The following is a 17,761-nucleotide window of genomic DNA, read 5'->3' as shown; positions in this document are numbered from 1 at the left end:
AATGAGAGGTATGCACCTACCTCACAGAGGTGCTTTTTAAGACCCAACCTTTGGTATTTGTTGCCATCCTACTTATATAATCAGTAGTACAAAAATGACACAGAGTGGTTGAGAAGACACTGGATTTTTCAATTCCAAACCAGACAGAAAAGAATTTAGGATTTGAGTACTGTTAATGAAATTCTCAGTCCCAGAACATACATTATGGGGATTGAATATTTAGTTTCACCTTAGTAGAAATTATTCACAGGAAAATGCTGTAGTTAAAATCAAACTTTTCCCCAGTGCAAGATGTCTTTTCCAAATATCAAAATAAATATTAAGACAGTCTCTAGTAGTTTTTTTTCAATATTTGTACATTCTGTTTTCATATTTCTAAGTTGTTTATATGTAGGTTTGGAAGGATTTGATTTTTATTGGTTAATATTGGTAAACGTTGATTTCATCAGACATACAGAAATTTACAAAAAATATTTCCACCGATAACTGAAATTTACAGATAGTCAAAGTAAGAAAAATGCTACTTGAGAACTTGAGTTTGATTTACCAATATTTATTTTGTATATTTTGTCATGATATTGACAACTAATATTTTAATGTTTATAAAGCTTTAACTTTGAGTCTGTGTCTACTGTCAATAAATAATTATTGTCTGATTCCCCCCCTATTTTTCTGCATCTGTGAAAATTTAACTCAATGAAATGCTTCAAACAATTAATACTATCCCTCAAAAATTTTAAAAAATCCAATTCTCTCAAGCCTACTTCTATATAAGAAGAGAAAATACATTAAGTTACTTGTGGGCAGAAAAAAACATGATGATACAAGAAAGGCTTATGACATCCTGCAGATAACTTAACCACAGCGACAGCAAATTAGGGAAGTGACTCAGTTAATTCCAAACTAAAAACTATTTAACAAACCTAGAAGACTGAAGGAAACCACTTAGTGCTAAATTACCGTGCATTTGGTGGTCCACTGAGGCAACAGAGCAATATCAAAAGTAGCAGAGGGTGAAGGAGAAATCAGTTAACTTTAAAATCAGAGAGAGAGATCCAAAGCAATGATAAAATCCTGACTTAATGTGCATCATATGTGTCTGGGATGATGGGATTAATAGGATTAGGCTGAACTATGAAGACTCTGGATAATTCAAATTCCGTATGTCCAATATCTGAAGTTTGAAGTCATACAGTGTAACAATTTCAGAGCTCTCACAAGAAAAATTGTTATAGATTCAAAATCCCTCAGAATGCTTCCAAACTTTGGACCACTTTGTGCTCATTGATATTTAAGAGGAATTTACCCTTGAAAGAAAGTGAGGGAGTCCTGCTTAAAAACTGAAGGTATAATTTAGCCCTTTTATTGGATATTAAGAATAACACTTTCAAAAGCTTGAAACACAAACTTAGGTACCTTTCAAAATGGGACTTAGATGCTGGTGAAAATTTTACCATCAGGCCCTGGGTCAGCAAAGCATTAAAGCACATAGAATCTTAGAATCATGGAAGGGACCTTGAGAGAAGGGTGACCAGATGTCCCTATTTTATAGGGACGGTCTCAATTTTTGGGTCTCTCTCTTATATAGGCTCCTATTACCCCCGACTCCCTGTCCCGATTTTTCACATTTGCTGTCTGGTCACTCTACTTGAGAGGTCATATAGTCCAGTCCTCTGCACTCATGGCAGGACTAAGTATTATCTAGACCATTCCTGAGAGGTGTTTGTCTAACCTGCTCTTAAAAACTTCCAGTGATGGAGATTCCACAACCTCCCAGTGCTTAATCACCCTGACAGGAATTTTTGCTAATATCCAACCTAAACCTCCCTTGCTGCAATTTAAGCCCATTGCTTCTTGTCCCATCCTCAGAGGTTAAGAAAAACAATTTTTCTCCCTCCTCCTTGTAACAGCCTTTTATGTACTTGAAAACTGTTATCATGTCCCCTCTCAGTCTTCTCTTTTCCAGACTAAACAAACCCAATTTTTTCCAATCTTCCCTCAAAGGTCATGTTTTCTAGACCTTTCATCATTTTTGTTGCTCTTCTCTGGACTCTTTCCAATTTGTACACATCTTTCCTGAAATGTGGCACCCAGAACTGGACACAATACTCCAGTTGAGACCTAATCATTGCAGAGTAGAGCGGAAGTATTACTTCTTTTGTCTTGCTTACAACACTCCTGTTAATACATCCCAAAATGATGATCACTTTTTTTTTTGCAACAGCGTTACACTGTTGACTGATATTTAGCTTGTGGTCTACTTTGACTCCTTTCCGCAGTACTCCTTCCTAGGCAGTCATTTCCCATTTTGTATGTGTGCAACTGATTGTTCCTTCCTAAATGGAGTACTTTGCATTTGTCCTTATTGAATTTCATCCTATTTACTTCAGACCATTTCTCCTGTTTGTCCAGATCATTTTTAATTTTAATCTTATCCTCCAAAGCACTTGCAACCCCTCCCAGCTTGGTATCGTCCGCAAACTTTATAAGTGTACTCCCTATGCCAACGTTTCTCAAACTGTGGTCCGCGGACCACCAGTTGTCCGCAAATAGTTCCCTCTAAGGTGCGTGCCTGGGCGGCCACACACGAGAGAATGAAGGGCCACCCACCTAATTAGTGGAGCCACGCAGGCCTGGCTCCACTAACTAGGTGCCTAGACCCTGGAGAAGATGTACATGTAAGGTGAGGTGGTGGCCTTGGGGGAAATAGGGAGTAGATGGGAGCGGGCAGTGGGATGAGAAGACAGGGTGGGGGGAATTTGGGACATGCAGGGCTGCGAGGGCCAGAGAAAAAGGCTCCTTTCCCCAGCTCCAAGACTGCAGCTGCCGGGGAGAGACAGCCCTCTTTCCCAACCCCAGCTCAGGGGCTGCTGCAGTGGGGGAGAGAGGGCACATCCATCGCATTAGAAAGGTAAAACTACTGATATTAAAATATGAGTTGTGTGCTTTTATTTTTAGAACAAAAAAATGTTTATTAAGGGTTTTTTTATAGCACTTTTATCCAAAGTGCTTTACAATAGTTAACTAACGGTGCAAACAACATTTGGAAAGAACATTAAGTGGTCCGCCGAGACCCTCAGCAATTTTCTAGTGGTCCGCGGAAAAAAAAGTTTGAGAACCACTGCTCTATGCCATTATCTAAATCATTGATGAAGGTATTGACCAGAACCAGACCCAGAACTGGTCCCTGCGGAACCCCAGTCATTATGTCCTTCCAGCATGACTGTGAACCACTGATAACTACTCTCTTGGAACGGTTTTCCAACCAGTTTTGCACCCACCTTATAGTAGCTCCATCTAGATTGCATTTCCCTAATTTGTTTATGCATAACTTTAAGCACAGAGAGACTACCCATGAGATTAAAGTTAAGCATGTGCTTAAGTGCTTTGCTGAATTGGAACCTGTTATGTAGTGAAAGCAAGAAGAGTGCTAGAAAAAACGAGAAAAGAAGAATAGTATTTTCAGTAGATGATAAGCAGTAGGTTCTCAGTTCTTACACACTTTTGTTTAAAAGTAGGCTAGCGTTAGGTGATGGTTATTGTAGTCTTGGTGTTGAAATACATCAAAAATGTAACATACAGTATAGACTGTAGAGTCAATCTTGCATTTAAGTGCATAGTGGTCATCAAAGAAGCCCACAAAACAAATACAAGTAGAGGCTTCACAAGGAAGCAACTAGTATTATATGCTACACACAGTCTTCACTGTTGTTGGCAGTAAGCCTCAGATCGCCTTTACCTCTTCCCTTACTTGCAGTGCACATTGTATGGACAGGGAAGACCATGGGCAGAGAACGATTATGTCATAGGAATCAAGGGCTAAAGTGCTGTCCTCGTGTAATGAGATGCTTAAATGTATTTGCCTCTTCTTTGGAGGTGTAACTTGGTAGTTGTGCAACAAAACTCTCAGTTAATAGAGGTTCAGATTCCTTTGGATTCCCCGACTTGCTTATTGCTTTTTACTTTGCACTTACATAAGCAATCTCTGCACAAGGTCTATGCAGGACCAAGCCTTAATGTAACAGAACAAGCAACAGAATAAATAGTTTAATATGGAGAGCTTAATTCTCCACTGCACCCACTCTGTGTTTGGGTGCAGTGAAAGAGGGAAGACAGAGGCCAGCTTCAGCACAAGTTACAGCTGCAGGTGCGTAGCTTTAAATTACACCATTGATGAAATGTTCCCTTAAGGACCTTACCCCAGTGGGCAGTCAGGCATAGCAGACCCTCACTCTGCCACACACACCCTGCCATGCCCCCAGTCTGCTCCTGACAGACTCCTCCCTTCTCTTATGTTGAGGGAGAGAGAGTTTCTGGCATATTAGCATCTTTATGTGGCTATTCCCCCTGTGCAGTGGAATTCTCCCATGAAAATCTCCAGCTATTTCAGGTTCACTTTGGTCCGGTTATATGGCACAAAATGAACTTGGTTGACTGGCGAATCTAGGCCTGTCTACCTTAATGCCTACCAGACTTAGTGCCTTTTTAAATTTGATTTTAAAATCAAAATTAGCTAATCAAAGGCAACATTTTCTAAACATTTCATACCCTGTGCTCATCTAAATACTATCAAAAGAGTGCCAGTGTGAAAATTGTCACCCATACAGTTAGATGCACATGAGATTTACACATAGTACATCCTCTATTAGGAGAACCTGCATTGCAGAAAATGAACTAGTAGGTGTTTTCCATTCTAATTAATGTGTACTGTAATATGACCTTCTGAGCGGGAACAAAAAGAGTGAACAATAATGCTAACTGTTTCTATGATGCTATGTAAATAAAGTATTGTGTGCATTTTTAATAGAAAAGTTGTGATCTCTTCTGTTATAAGCAATGGATGTGGTATACCTAGACTTTAGTAAGGCATTTGATATGGTCTCGCATTATATTCTTATCGATAAACTAAGCAAATACAATTTAGACGGGGCTACTATAAGGTGGGTACATAACTGGCTGGATAACCGTACTCAGAGCGCTGGGGCTTTGACTACACTGGCACTTTGTAGCGCCGCAATTTGCAGCGCTGCAGAGGGTGTGTTTTCACACCCTGCTGCAGCGCTGCAAATTTGTAAGTGTAGCCAAGCCCAGAGAGTAGTTATTAATGGTTCCCAATCATGCTGGAAAGGTATAACAAGTGGGGTTCCACAGGGGTCTGTTTTGGGACTGGCTTTGTTCAATATCTTCATCAACGACTTAGATGTTGGCATAGAAAGTACGCTTATTAAGTTTGCAGATGATACCAAACTGGGAGGGATTGCAACTGCTTTGGAGGACAGGGTCATAATTCAAAATGATCTGGACAAATTGGAGAAATGGTCTGAGGTAAACTGGATGAAGTTTAATAAAGACAAATGCAAAGTGCTCCACTTAGGAAGGAACAATCAGGTTCACACATACAGAATGGGAAGAGACTGTCTAGGAAGGAGTACAGCAGAAAGGGATCTAGGGGTTATAGTGGACCACAAGTGAAATATGAGTCAACAGTGTGATGCTGTTGCAAAAAAAGCAAACGTGATTCTGGGATGCATTAACAGGTGTGTTGTGAGCAAGACATGAGAAGTCATTCTTCCGCTCTACTCTGCGCTGGTTAGGCCTCAGCTGGAGTATTGTGTCCAGTTCTGGGCACCGCATTTCAAGAAAGATGTAGAGAAATTGGAGAGGGTCCAGAGAAGAGCAACAAGAATGATTAAAGGTCTTGAACATGATCTACAAAGGAAGGCTGAAAGAATTGGGTTTGTTTAGTTTGAAAAAGAGAAGACAGAGGGGACATGATAGCAGTTGTCAGGTATCTAACAGGGTGTCATGAGGAGGATGGAGAAAACTTGTTCATCTTAGCCTCGGGTATGTCTACACTACAAGACTATTTCGAATCAACTTAAGTCGAATTTGTGGAATCGACCTTATGAAGTCGAATTTGTGTATCCACACTAAAAACACTAATTCGACTGTGTGAGTCCACAGTAACGGGGCCAGCGTCGCATTTGGAAGCGGTGCACTGTGGGAAGCTATCCCACAGTTCCCGCACTCCCCGCTGCCCATTGGAATTCTGGGATTTCCCCCCAATGCCTGCTGGGGGAAAAAATGTGTCGAGGGTGGTTTGGGGTAACTGTCATCACTGAACCGTCAATCACGCTCTCCCTCCCTCCCAGAAAGCGCCTGCGGGCAATCTGTTCGTGCACTTTTCTGCTCAGTGACAGCACGGGCACCACAGCACTGCGAGCACGGAGCCCACAGCAGTTATGGCCGTTGTCAACTCCTCGCACTTTATCGTCCACCTCTTCCACAGTCAGCTGCTGAGAAATCGGGCTACTTTTCAATGGTGCTGCGAGCACAGGTGGACCATGGGGGACGTTTTACCAACATCAACGTCTGGTGGCCAGGCAAAGTTCACGACGCGCGTGTTTTCAGGAACTCTGCTCTGTTTAGACGCCTGCAGGAAGGTAGTTTCTTCCCGGACCACAAAATAACTCTTGGGGATGTGCAGATGCCTATAGTGATCCTCGGGGACCCAGCCTACCCGCTAATGCCCTGCCTCGTGAAGCCCTATGCAGGCACCTTGCACAGCGACAAGGAACTCTTCAAGTACCAGCAAGCAGCGTGACCTGTGACTGTTCAGTTTCTTTACAGAGAAGCTGAACCTGCCCCTGTTTCTTTACCAAGTTACTGTTGACCAGCATCTGCAGTTACATACCCCGTCCACCCCGCTTCCCCCACTTCCAACACACGTTTAAAAATAAAATACATGTTCCACTGTAACTTTACAAAGGTTTCTTTATTGATGACTTTGCATTAAAGGGTTGAAACTGGGACGCAGACTGTGCTGGGTAGGGTGTGCGGTGATGTAAAGACCACCTCTAAACTCGAGGAATGACAGGCTCCTGCTCCCAGAGCGGTCTGCAGTGCCGGACTGGTTGTTTCAACGGAGCCTGCCATCCCTCCTTTTTGGGACTCTGTGTGCGGGGGCTATGTGGCCTTGTGGCGGGGGAGGACGGATACAGATTCCTCTGCTGCGTGGCTCTGTGGTCCAGGACAGGGACCGTTCCATGAGATCTGTAACCCCCCTCCCCTGCTACAAAGTCACGTACCCCCCCACCCACACAGAACCTGCAAACCACCTCCCATACTGACCAGGGTGCCTACTGACTGCACTGTGTGTGTGACCTGCTGCTGATCCTGCCCCCGTCTCTGTACCCTGCTAAAGGAGACTGTCCTGTGCAATACCTACCCCCTTCCCCACCCACCCCTTCAAACGCAGAGTTGGGTAAAAAAGCATGACGGAAACAGTAATTAACAGCAAAGTATTTTTAATAATTAACCAGACAGTCAGGGGATGAAACTGGGATTGGGGCTAGGGTGAGTCAGGAAGGGAAGGAATTCTCAAAAATTACGGTATGAGAGCTTTTGGGTACTTGAGCACTCTGCTGGGGTGCAGTGACAGTTTTCACGGCCCCTGGCGCCACTCCTTCTGGTTACTTTGGGTGACGGGAGGTATGGGACTTTGTGGTGGGGGAGGGCGGCTGCAGATACACTGCGGGGGGGCTCTGTCCTCCTGGCTGCGGTCCTGCAGAACATCCACAAGGCGCCGGAGCATGTCCGTTTGCTCCCTCATTAGTCCAAGCAGCGTTTGAGTCGCCTGCTTGTCTTCCTCACGCCACCTCTCCTCCCGTTCGCTGAGTGAGCACTGCTGCTGAGAGAGGGTCTCCCTCCACTGGCTCTGCTGGTCCGCCTCGGCTCGGGAGCACCCCATAACTTCAGCGATCATCTCGTCCCGTGTCTTTCTCTTTTGCTGCCTAATCTTTGCCAGCCTCTGCGAGGGGGATGCTGTGGCAGGTCTGGAGACAGTCGAAGCTGTGTGATGGGAAAGAGGGAGTGAATTCCTTGCAAAGATACATTTCTGCGAACAATGAACACAGTCTAGTCTGTGTCTGTGAACAAGACCATGCACAGCACCTATCTCGTCCGCACTCCTGCAGCAGGCAATCCTGAAAGCATAAACTCTGCTCCTGTTCTACCCCATCGCAGTGTCCCCCGACCCTTGCACTTCTGGGTTGAGATCCCAGTGCGTGATGGTGCAAATTTCATTGTCGCGGGTGGTTCTGGGTAAATGTAGGCAGTCATTCCTTCCTCCGGGAAAGCAATGCCAGACAATCATTTCGAGCCCGTTTTCCCTGGATTGACCTGGCAGACGCCATAGCGTGGCAACCATGGAGCCTGTTTTGCCTTTTGTCACTGTCACCGTATGTGTACTAGATGCCGCGGACAGAGGCGATTCAGCAGCGCTACACAGCAGCATTCATTTGCTTTTGCATGACAGCAGAGATGGTTATCAGCCATATTGCACCATCAACCACGCCAATGTAAATTGGCAAGGTGATGATGGGTAGCTGTCCTATTGCACTACACCTTCTGCTGCTGTCATAGGTGCCCCTGGTCGAGATCGGCCGGGGGCACAAAAGACAAAACTGGGAATGACTCCCCGAGTCAATCCCTCCTTTATGGTATCTAAAAATAGAAACAGTCCCGCCTAGAATATGGGGCAACTGTACTAGGGTTTTAGTGTATCAGAGAACTACAGAGCACAGCTGCTCTGTGTCAGATCCCACAGGAATGACGAGCTGCGTGCCATTCACAGGGGGTGCCCCTGCAACAACCCTACCTGTTGCTTCCCTCCTCCTCCAGCCTTCCTGGGCTACCGTTGTCGTGTCCCCCCATTTGTATGCTGAAGTAATAAGGAATACAGGAATAAGAAAAGGTGACTTGTTATTGAAATGAAATGAGGGTAAGGCAGCCTCCAGCTGCTATGATAGTCCAGGCATTACAGAATCTTTTCTTTACATATGAAGGGCGGGGGCTGATGGAGCTCAGCCCCCTGTTGCTATGATGAAGACGGTTAGCAGGCCGTCTACTTATGGGCTGATGATGAGGACAGGTAGCAGTCCTATTGCACTACATCATCTACCGCAAGGCTGATGATGAGGACGGGTACCAGTCGTTTTGCACCATCAGTCACCCATGAGGCGGGGGAGGGGGGGCGAGGATGCTACCGTAGCGTGCCGCAGCATCGCGTCTACCAGCAGCATTCAGTACACATAGGGTGACATTTACAAGAGTCAAGAGACGATTTCTTTCCCTTTTCCTTCTGGGGGTGGGGGGTGGCTGTACATTGACGAGCTATGCCCTGAACCACCGTGGACCCTGTGTTTGACCCTAGAAGCATTTGGAGCTCAGCCAAGAATGCAAATGATTTTCGGACACAGCGGGAACTGTGGGATAGCTTGCGTCCTCAGCCCCCCCCCCCTTCCCTCCATGAGTGTCCATTTTATTCTTTGGCTTCCCGTTACGCTTGTCACGCAGCAGCGTGCTGACTCTCTGCTACGCCATCTGTCCGGAGATTTTTTTAAAATACTTTGGACCAGGTGTAACATTATGGTAATTTTCCTAATTAGATGCAGGAGTCGCCAAGCGAGATCGCCCTGAGGAGGGTCACTGAAGGAGATAGAGAGCGCATGCTGCGTGAAAGCCAACACAAACCAGGGGCCTATGCAGCCGTGCTCGGGGAGGCAATGCTCCCTGAGTACCTCATGAAAGCCTGGCGCGGAAAAGTGTGCTACCACGGAGCACCCAATAAGGCAGCTCTCCCCAGGAACCTCCTGCGGAGGCTTTTCGATTACCTCCAGGAGAGCTTCGTGGAGATCTCCCAGGAGGATTTCTGATTTATCCCCATATATATAGAGACCTCCTTTTCACATACTTCAGATTCCTGTTATATTAAGAATAAAAGTTTACATGTTTAAAGCACTTACTGAGTGATCCTTCCCCTGATTCAGGGTCCGGGTTAACGGCCGGGGAGGGTTGGTAGGGGCTCTCCATGAGGGTGATGAAGAGATCCTGGCTGTCAGGGAAACCAGCATTGTAAGCGCTGTTGCCTGCCTCGTCCTCCACAAACCCTTCCTCATCTTCCCCGTCCGCGAACATCGCCGAGGAACTGGCCGTCGACACTGTCCCATCGTCAGAGTCCATGGTCGCTGGTGGGGCAGTGGTGGCAGGCTCCATAGCGTCCGTTTGCCGCTTTGATTTTTTGGTAGCCTTGTCTGGGGTCCTTGATTTTCACGCGGCGCTGCGTTGCATCCCGCCTGTATCCTGTGTTTCTCATGGCTTTGGAGACCTTCTCGTAGGTCTTTGCATTCCGTTTTTTGGAGCGCAGCTCCGAAAGCACAGACTCCTCACCCCACACACCGATCAGATCCAAGACTTCCCGGTCAGTCTATGCTGGGTCCCTCTTTCTATTCAGAGATTACATGAACTCCTCTGCTGGAGAGCTCTGCGTTGCTGCCGGTGCTGCTGAGCTCGCCCCGATGTCCAACCACGAAATGAGATTCAAACTGTCCAGACAGGAAAAGGAATTCAAATTTTCCCGGGGCTTTTCCTGTGTCGCTGGTCAGAACATCGAAGCTCGGACTGCTGTCCAGAGCGTCAACAGAGTGGTGCACTGTGGGATAGCTCCCGGAGCTACTAAGTTCGATTTGCATCCACACCTAGCCTAATTCGACATAGCCATGTCGAATTTAGCGCTACTCCCCTCGTCGGGGAGGAGTACAGAATTCGAACTAAAGAGTCCTCTATGTCGAATTAAATGGCTTCCTGGTGTGGACGGGTGCACGGTTAATTCGAATTAACGCTGCTAAATTCGAATTAAAGTCCTAGTGTAGACCAGGCCTAAGGGTAAACAAGAAGCAATGAGCTTAAACTGCAGCAAGGGAGATTTAGGTTGGACATTAGGAAAAAGTTCCTAACTGTCAGGGTGGTTAAACACTGGAATAAATTGCCTAGGGAGGTTGTGGAATCTCCATCTCTGGAGATATTTAAGAATAGGTTAGATAAATGTCTATCAGGGATGGTCTAGACAGTATTTGGTCCTGCCATGAGGGCAGGGGACTGGACTCGATGACCTCTCGAGGTCCCTTCCAGTCCTAGAGTCTATGAATCTATAAGATACATAATACTTTCATTTATCTAAATTTAAGTCACACTTGCAGAATTTTTCTTGCTTGAGTGAATAATATATTTTGATGGGTAAGGTAGACAAATAGAAGTTGTGCCTGGGCTGGTACATTTTCATGATGCTTTTGCAAGGCTGAACTAAGTAAAATTTTCTGTCTGTAAATCAGAAAGCCTCAACTTATTTAGCTACTAAATTGTCTCTTGGGGATTGATTTGACTGGAATTAGATCGATGCTCTTTATAAGGAATTATTCTGCAGGGTGGGAGAAAAGAATTCATATATATAAACACAATAGCAACTCCTGTTTGAAGTTTTCAGGCAAACCTCTGTATGGACACACTTGTATCAGTTTAAAACTGCGTCTAGCAACTTAGCTTGCAACTTATAAATTTACAAATGCAACTAAATTGATGTAAGCCAAGTTTACTCTGATATAATAGTGTCCGCACAAAGTTCTGCCTCAGTTTAACTAAATCAGTTTAGAAATACACCTTTACTTAATATGGTGCAACTTTAGGTGCAACATTTTTCCCAGATGGAAACACTACAGCTAGTCCCAAGGTGTGGTCTTATGTAGAAAATTTAGAGAGGAATTTTTTCCCATTTTTTCCCTTCTTTCTTCAGCTATAAAGCTCAAATAGAGGTTAAAATATAATTTGGCTAAAAGGAAAGGTTAATAAGTAACTAACAAAGCTCTATATATTCTGTTTTACTAGAAAGACACCAGCTTGCATAGTCTTACTTTGAAAATGTTCCCTAAAGGAATCTTTGCCTACATTTGGTTCTTTGTTCTTGTATTTGGTTTCTTTATCTCAGATCATAACTATAATATAAGCCTGCACCCACATCTGAACATTTAGTGCAAGATAAGATTTAATTCAACCATAAAAAGTCTTTCAAGATACTTTTGTATCAAAAGAGCTCTCTAATTTTTTTATTTTGCTATTGAAAATTGTTGAACAACTTTAAAATATGCAATATTGTAGTTTAACTATAACATTAATATTAAATTAAATAGCATTCTGATGGGAAAAGATGTGCTTATTTATTAACAGGTTTTTTTTGTGGTTTCCTTAATAAGCCTTCAGAAATTCAACTCTTTCAACATAATTGTTAAAGGAGCTATAAATTCTTACTGCAGTTAGTCCTGTTCCTTTCAATTTGCAAATGTTTCCCTTTAAAGTTACAAAACAAAACAAAAAACAAAAAAAACCAGTGCTCGCACTATTATTCTTAATGCATCTCCTACCCTTTTCCCCCACCAGAATGTAATTAGGGTTGCCAGGTATCCTGTTTTCTACCAGAACACCCAGTCGAAAAGGGACCCTGGTGGCTCTGGTCAGCACTGCTGACCAAGCCATTAAAAGACTGGTTGGCTGCACTGCCAGTGCAGCAGAGCTGGCAGGCTCCCTGCCCTGCTCCCGGAAGCAGCCAGCATAACCTTCCGGCTTCTAGGCAGAGGGACAGCCATGAGGGCTCTGCACATTGCCCCCACTCCGAGCGCCAGCTCCGCAGCTCCCATTGGCCAGGAACCACCGTCAATGGGAGCTGCAGGGACAGCGCCTGCAGGTGGGGACGGCACACAGAGTCCCCTGGTTGGCCCTCCCCCTAGGAACTGGAAGGACACGTTGCTGCTTCTCGGTAGCCGCCTGAGGTAAGCGCCACCCAGAACCCGCACCCCTCACCCCCTTCTGCATCCCAACCAAGTCCTGAGCCCCTTCCTGCACCCAAACTCCTTCTCGGAGCCTGCAACCCTTCCCACATCCCAACCCCCTGTCCCAGCCCAGATCCCCCTCCCACATCCTGAACCCCTCAGCCCCACCCCCCAACCTGGAGCCCTTCCCCATCCTAGAACCCTCACCCCCTCCCACATCCCAATCCCCTGCCCCAGAGCAGTAAAAATGAGTGAGGGTGGGGGAGAGCAAGCGACAGAGAAAAGGAGGATGGAGTGAGCGGGGAGGGATCTCGAAGAAGTGGTGGGGTGAGGCCTCGGGGAAGGGGCAAAAGGGCAGGGCAAGAGTGTTCGGTTTTCTGCAGTTAGAAAGTTGGCAACCCTAAATTTAATTCAAGTTAGATTCTGAAATCAATTGTCTAGTCTACAGTGTTGAATCAGGGCATCAGGGCGGGTGCAAGCACTAGGCAAACTAGGTGGACACCTAGGGCACCGAGATTTGAGGGGCGCTGAAAAGCGGTGCCTAAAAATAGGACCAGATAGCAATCAAGACGCAGGCTGCAGATGGCAGACTGTAGGGAGGACGTAGATAGGAACTACGCTCTCAATGAATTGCTCTCCCGCCATTTAGACAGCCAGCGATTAGGGAAGTCCTTTGATTAGATCACAGGCTATAGGGAGGTGATAAGAACCACACTCCCAGTGAATTGCTGTCCGACTCCTGCCATTTAGAAAGCCAGCAAAGTCCTTTGATTGTGAATCGATAATTGTACAGATTGCTGTGTTGGTAGGTACTGTGACAAAGTTCCTCCTCTACCTTGATGGGTCTTGCGCTTATTGGCAGATTTGCTCGCCTCAGAGATCTTCCCCTCTGGTGGAACCCACAGTCTGGATCAACTCCTGTATCGGATCAGGAGTTGGGAGGTTTGAGGGGAACCCGGGCCCACCCTCTACTCCGGGTTCCAGCCTAGGGCCCTGTGGATTGCAGCTGTCTATAGTGCCTCCTGTAACAGCTGCAACTCCCTGGGCTTCTTCCCCATGGCCTCCTCCAAACACCTTCTTTATCCTCACCACAGGACCTTCCTCCTGGTGTCTGATAACGCTTGTACTCCTCAGTCGTCCAGCAGCACACCCTCTCACTCTCAGCTCAAAGCACCTCTTGCTCCCAGCTCCTCACACGGATGCCACAAACTGAAGTGAGGTCCTTTTTAAACTCAGGTGCCCCGATTAGCTAGCCTGCCCTAATTGATTCTAGCAGTTTCTTAATTGGCTCCAGGTGTCTTAATTATCCTGCCTATCTTAATTGGTTCTAGCAGGTTCCTGATTACTCTAGTGCAGCCCCTGCTCTGGTCACTCAGGGAACAGAAAACTACTCATCCAGCGACCAGTATATTTGCCCTCTACCAGACTCCTGTACCCCACTGGTCTGGGTCTATCACAGTACATTATTACAGTACTAGCGCCTCAGTCTTGTAGATTGCACAGCAGCAGCCAGAAGGAGAGTGGAGCAGCTTGCAGCGGGAGGTGTAAGACCCCCGCTGGGGCTGAGCTGTGCTATCAGTGTGTTGCAAGCGTGGCCAGCTTGCACATGGCATGCTCCTCGGAGAGCGGGCTGCAGGATTTCCAGGGCAGAGGCTCTGCTCCCTGGGGAGAGAAGGGAGGGACACCATGGCTGGCAGCTCTACGGGCTCTCTTTTGTGGAGGGGCGGCTAAGCTGCTTTAACCCACCTCCCTGCGCCCCAGCTTTCTACCCTCCTGACCCTGCTTTGGCATAAGGGCCGTGCACTCTCTGCCTCACAGTCCTGCCTGCCCCACCCCCTCCTGCCGGAGCGAGAGCCCAGCATTCAACTCCCCATCCCAGGCACAGGACGGACTCGTGAAGGCAAAGCAGGCCACATGCTCCCATTGCCCTGTTGCAAGTGCACTTGGCCCGCTGCTGCTGCATGCCAGGGACTGGAGAGGATAGTGCCCATTTCACCTTGCGGCTCTTTGAATCCTACCCTGCCCACCGCCCCACTCCACACCCAAACCCGGTCTGCTTCCCTTCCCCTCCCCAGCCAAACCCGATACCCCACTGACCGAACCCGATCTGCTTCCCTTCCCCACCTAACCCGATACCCCACTGACTCAACCCGGTCTGCTTCCCTTCCCCTCCCCAGCCAAACCCGATACCCCACTGACCGAACCCGATCTGCTTCCCTTCCCCACCTAACCCGATACCCCACTGACTCAACCCGGTCTGCTTCCCTTCCCCTCCCCAGCCAAACCCAATACCCCACTGACCAAACCCGATCTGCTTCCCTTCCCCACCTAACCCGATACCCCACTGACTCAACCCGGTCTGCTTCCCTTCCCCTCCCCAGCCAAACCCGATACCCCACTGACCGAACCCGATCTGCTCCCCTTCCCCACCTAACCCAATACCCCACTGACTCAACCTGGTCTGCTTCTCTTCCGCTACCCAGACAAACCCAATCCCCCACTGACCCGAACCCAGTCTGCTTCCTTCTCCTCCAGACCAAACTCGAACCGTCACTGATTGAATCTGGTCTGCTTCCCTTCCCCTCCCCAGCCAACGCAGAACCCCCACTGACCGAACCCGGCCTGCTCCCCTTGCACTCCCCAGCCAAACCCGAACCCCCACTGACCGAACCCGGCCTGCTCCCCTTGCACTCCCCAGCCAAACCCGAACCCCCACTGACCGAACCCGGCCTGCTCCCCTTGCACTCCCCAGCCAAACCCGAACCCCCACTGACCGAACCCAGTCTGCTCCCCTTGCACTCCCCAGCCAAACCCGAACCCCCACTGACTGAACCCGGCCTGCTCCCCTTGCACTCCCCAGCCAAACCCGAACCCCCACTGACCGAACCCGGCCTGCTTTCCTTCTCCGTGGAAAAATAAATTCTAAATTATTAGTGTTACTCTGTGACAGTGTATTGTGTATAATGTATGTGATTTATTTTAAGATCCATGCTATGTTGTGCAAAGTGAAAACAATAACAATGTCAGCACTGTCAGGTTATTTATTTATTTTCATTAGTAGACTAAATAATTAAATTAATAAATTTTCAATCCAAACGTATTAATTCTAATGAACAATGCCATAGTATGCAGTATTCATTTTTGGAAGTTTTTAATAAGCGATGCTGGGGGCGGAGGGCAAGGTAGAAGTTTCTCCTAGGGCGCAAAATATCCTTGCACCGGCCCTGCAGGACATTATGACTATAACAAAAAGAAGTGGAGAGAAAATAGGAAAACAATTAAAATGCAGTTTTTCTTTCATTGTTTGTGTACAGTTTCAGACATACTACCTTGTGTTATGATCCCATTAGATGTCATAAATTATGTTTGTTCAGGCTTGGGCAGTACTGAAATGAAAGACATCCACTGAACACCTAGGTATTGAAAGAGATGACGTTGATGATTGAGTAGGTTCCACGCCTTCCTCTGAAATATTACCTTATTAGTGTCTCACTAAGGTGTTTTGGGGAAGTGGATGGCACTGCACTACTGTATGCTTTTGGATGTGATGTAATTTCCTTTCTCCTGAGAGACAAAAAGAAAGAAATCAAGATCCTATGTATTTATTTTTAAATGTGTTGTGTTAAGATACTCTTGTGATGAATGTTGTATAAGATCATAGGTGGTTGAGTTCTAACCGCTAGTATTGAGAAAAGATTTCATGACATTTTGCATAAGGATATTTATTCCAATATTATGGACAAATTCCAGTTTGAGTTATAGCCATGGCCTCACTCCATCTTCTTTGTGCTGCTCCAGAAGTGTAAAGGGGATGGAAAGGTAGCTTAAGTAAAATTTCCTCATAAATACAGTACAGTATACTAAAAGTTAGAAGCTATGCTTTTTGCTGTTATGGTTCCTAATTCACAACCCAATTATCTACCCCTGCAGAGATTCTAAAATTACAGAGGATTCATGGTGGTTAAGTCCATAAATGGCTATTAGCCAGGATGGGTAAGAATGGTGTCCCTAGCCTCTGTTCATCAGAGGATGGAGATGGATGGCAGGAGAGAGATCACTTGATCATTGCCTGTTAGGTTCACTCCCTCTGGGGCACCTGGCATTGGCCACTATCGGTAGACAGATACTGGGCTAGATGGACCTTTGGTCTGACCCGGTACGGCCATTCTTATGTTCTTAGGATTAGAAGTGATGAGGGTTTTACCATCAGATATTTGGTATTAGCAATAAACTTTTAAGGTGAATTTAATTGCACACTGTGGAAAAAAATCATTATTGGATTCTCCTGTCCACTAAATGAAGATAGCAAGTTCCCCTTCATATAGGGGAACACTGTACCCGGTGAAAGTTGTCAGGGGCAGCATAGTGCTTGAACATGGTGGAGAGTCAGGGCTTGAATTTTTAAAATAACATGCATCTGTTTTATTAAGTGGGCCAGTTTGAAAGTTCACATGGGAGCTGCATTTCTCACCATGTATTGACTGTAAAATATCTTAACAAATAAAAACGCCTAATTGTTGGCATTTCACTGCTTAGTGCTGACAGTAACCATCTTGTTGGAAAGTAATGTAATTTGTGGGTCAAACAAAATGAGATCAGTTCAGTGCAAGAGACTAAATATTTTGTAGCCCCACAACCCCACAGATGTATATGTCCCTGACCACAGCAGAACTATTGTGATTTCACTGCATGGATGGCAGCAGAATTTAGGAAACCTATGTGTATTGACCCTTGAATTCCATAAAGCCCAGATCTCCAGGATGCTCCTTGTGTCTTAGCACCCAGGGAAGTTTTGAGGATTAGACAGTGGCAATAGATCCATGAATACACCAATATATTTTTTAATTCTGCTCTTGAAGAACTGATATAAAAACACAGAAATAAAATCCTTGAATTAGACATCTGTTTCCTTAGAATGTGATCTCAAAAGTTCATTCTTTTCTTTTGTAATAAATGCCCAGATATTAATTGACTTGAATGAGAATACTTCAAGGCAATCGATGATGCTGTGAACATAAGAGTGAAAATAACTTCCATTACTCTACCGAAAGTATAGTAGTGTTTATCTGATTTTAACCTAAGCTTTAATTAATATAAAGAAC

At 46.0% G+C, this 17,761-nt stretch overlaps 1 protein-coding gene across 5 annotated transcripts in view; it reads left to right on the top strand.

Moving 5' to 3' along the window:
• CEP126 (centrosomal protein 126) overlaps positions 1-17,761 on the top strand; it is a 60,666-nt gene that overhangs the window by 29,459 nt on the left and 13,446 nt on the right. The window lies entirely within an intron of this gene.

Source organism: Mauremys mutica, chromosome 1, assembly GCF_020497125.1.
Source record: "Mauremys mutica isolate MM-2020 ecotype Southern chromosome 1, ASM2049712v1, whole genome shotgun sequence".
Lineage (NCBI taxonomy): Eukaryota > Metazoa > Chordata > Testudines > Geoemydidae > Mauremys > Mauremys mutica.
The sequence above is the reverse complement of the archived record's forward strand: the minus strand, read 5'-3'. Positions and strand labels throughout refer to the sequence as shown.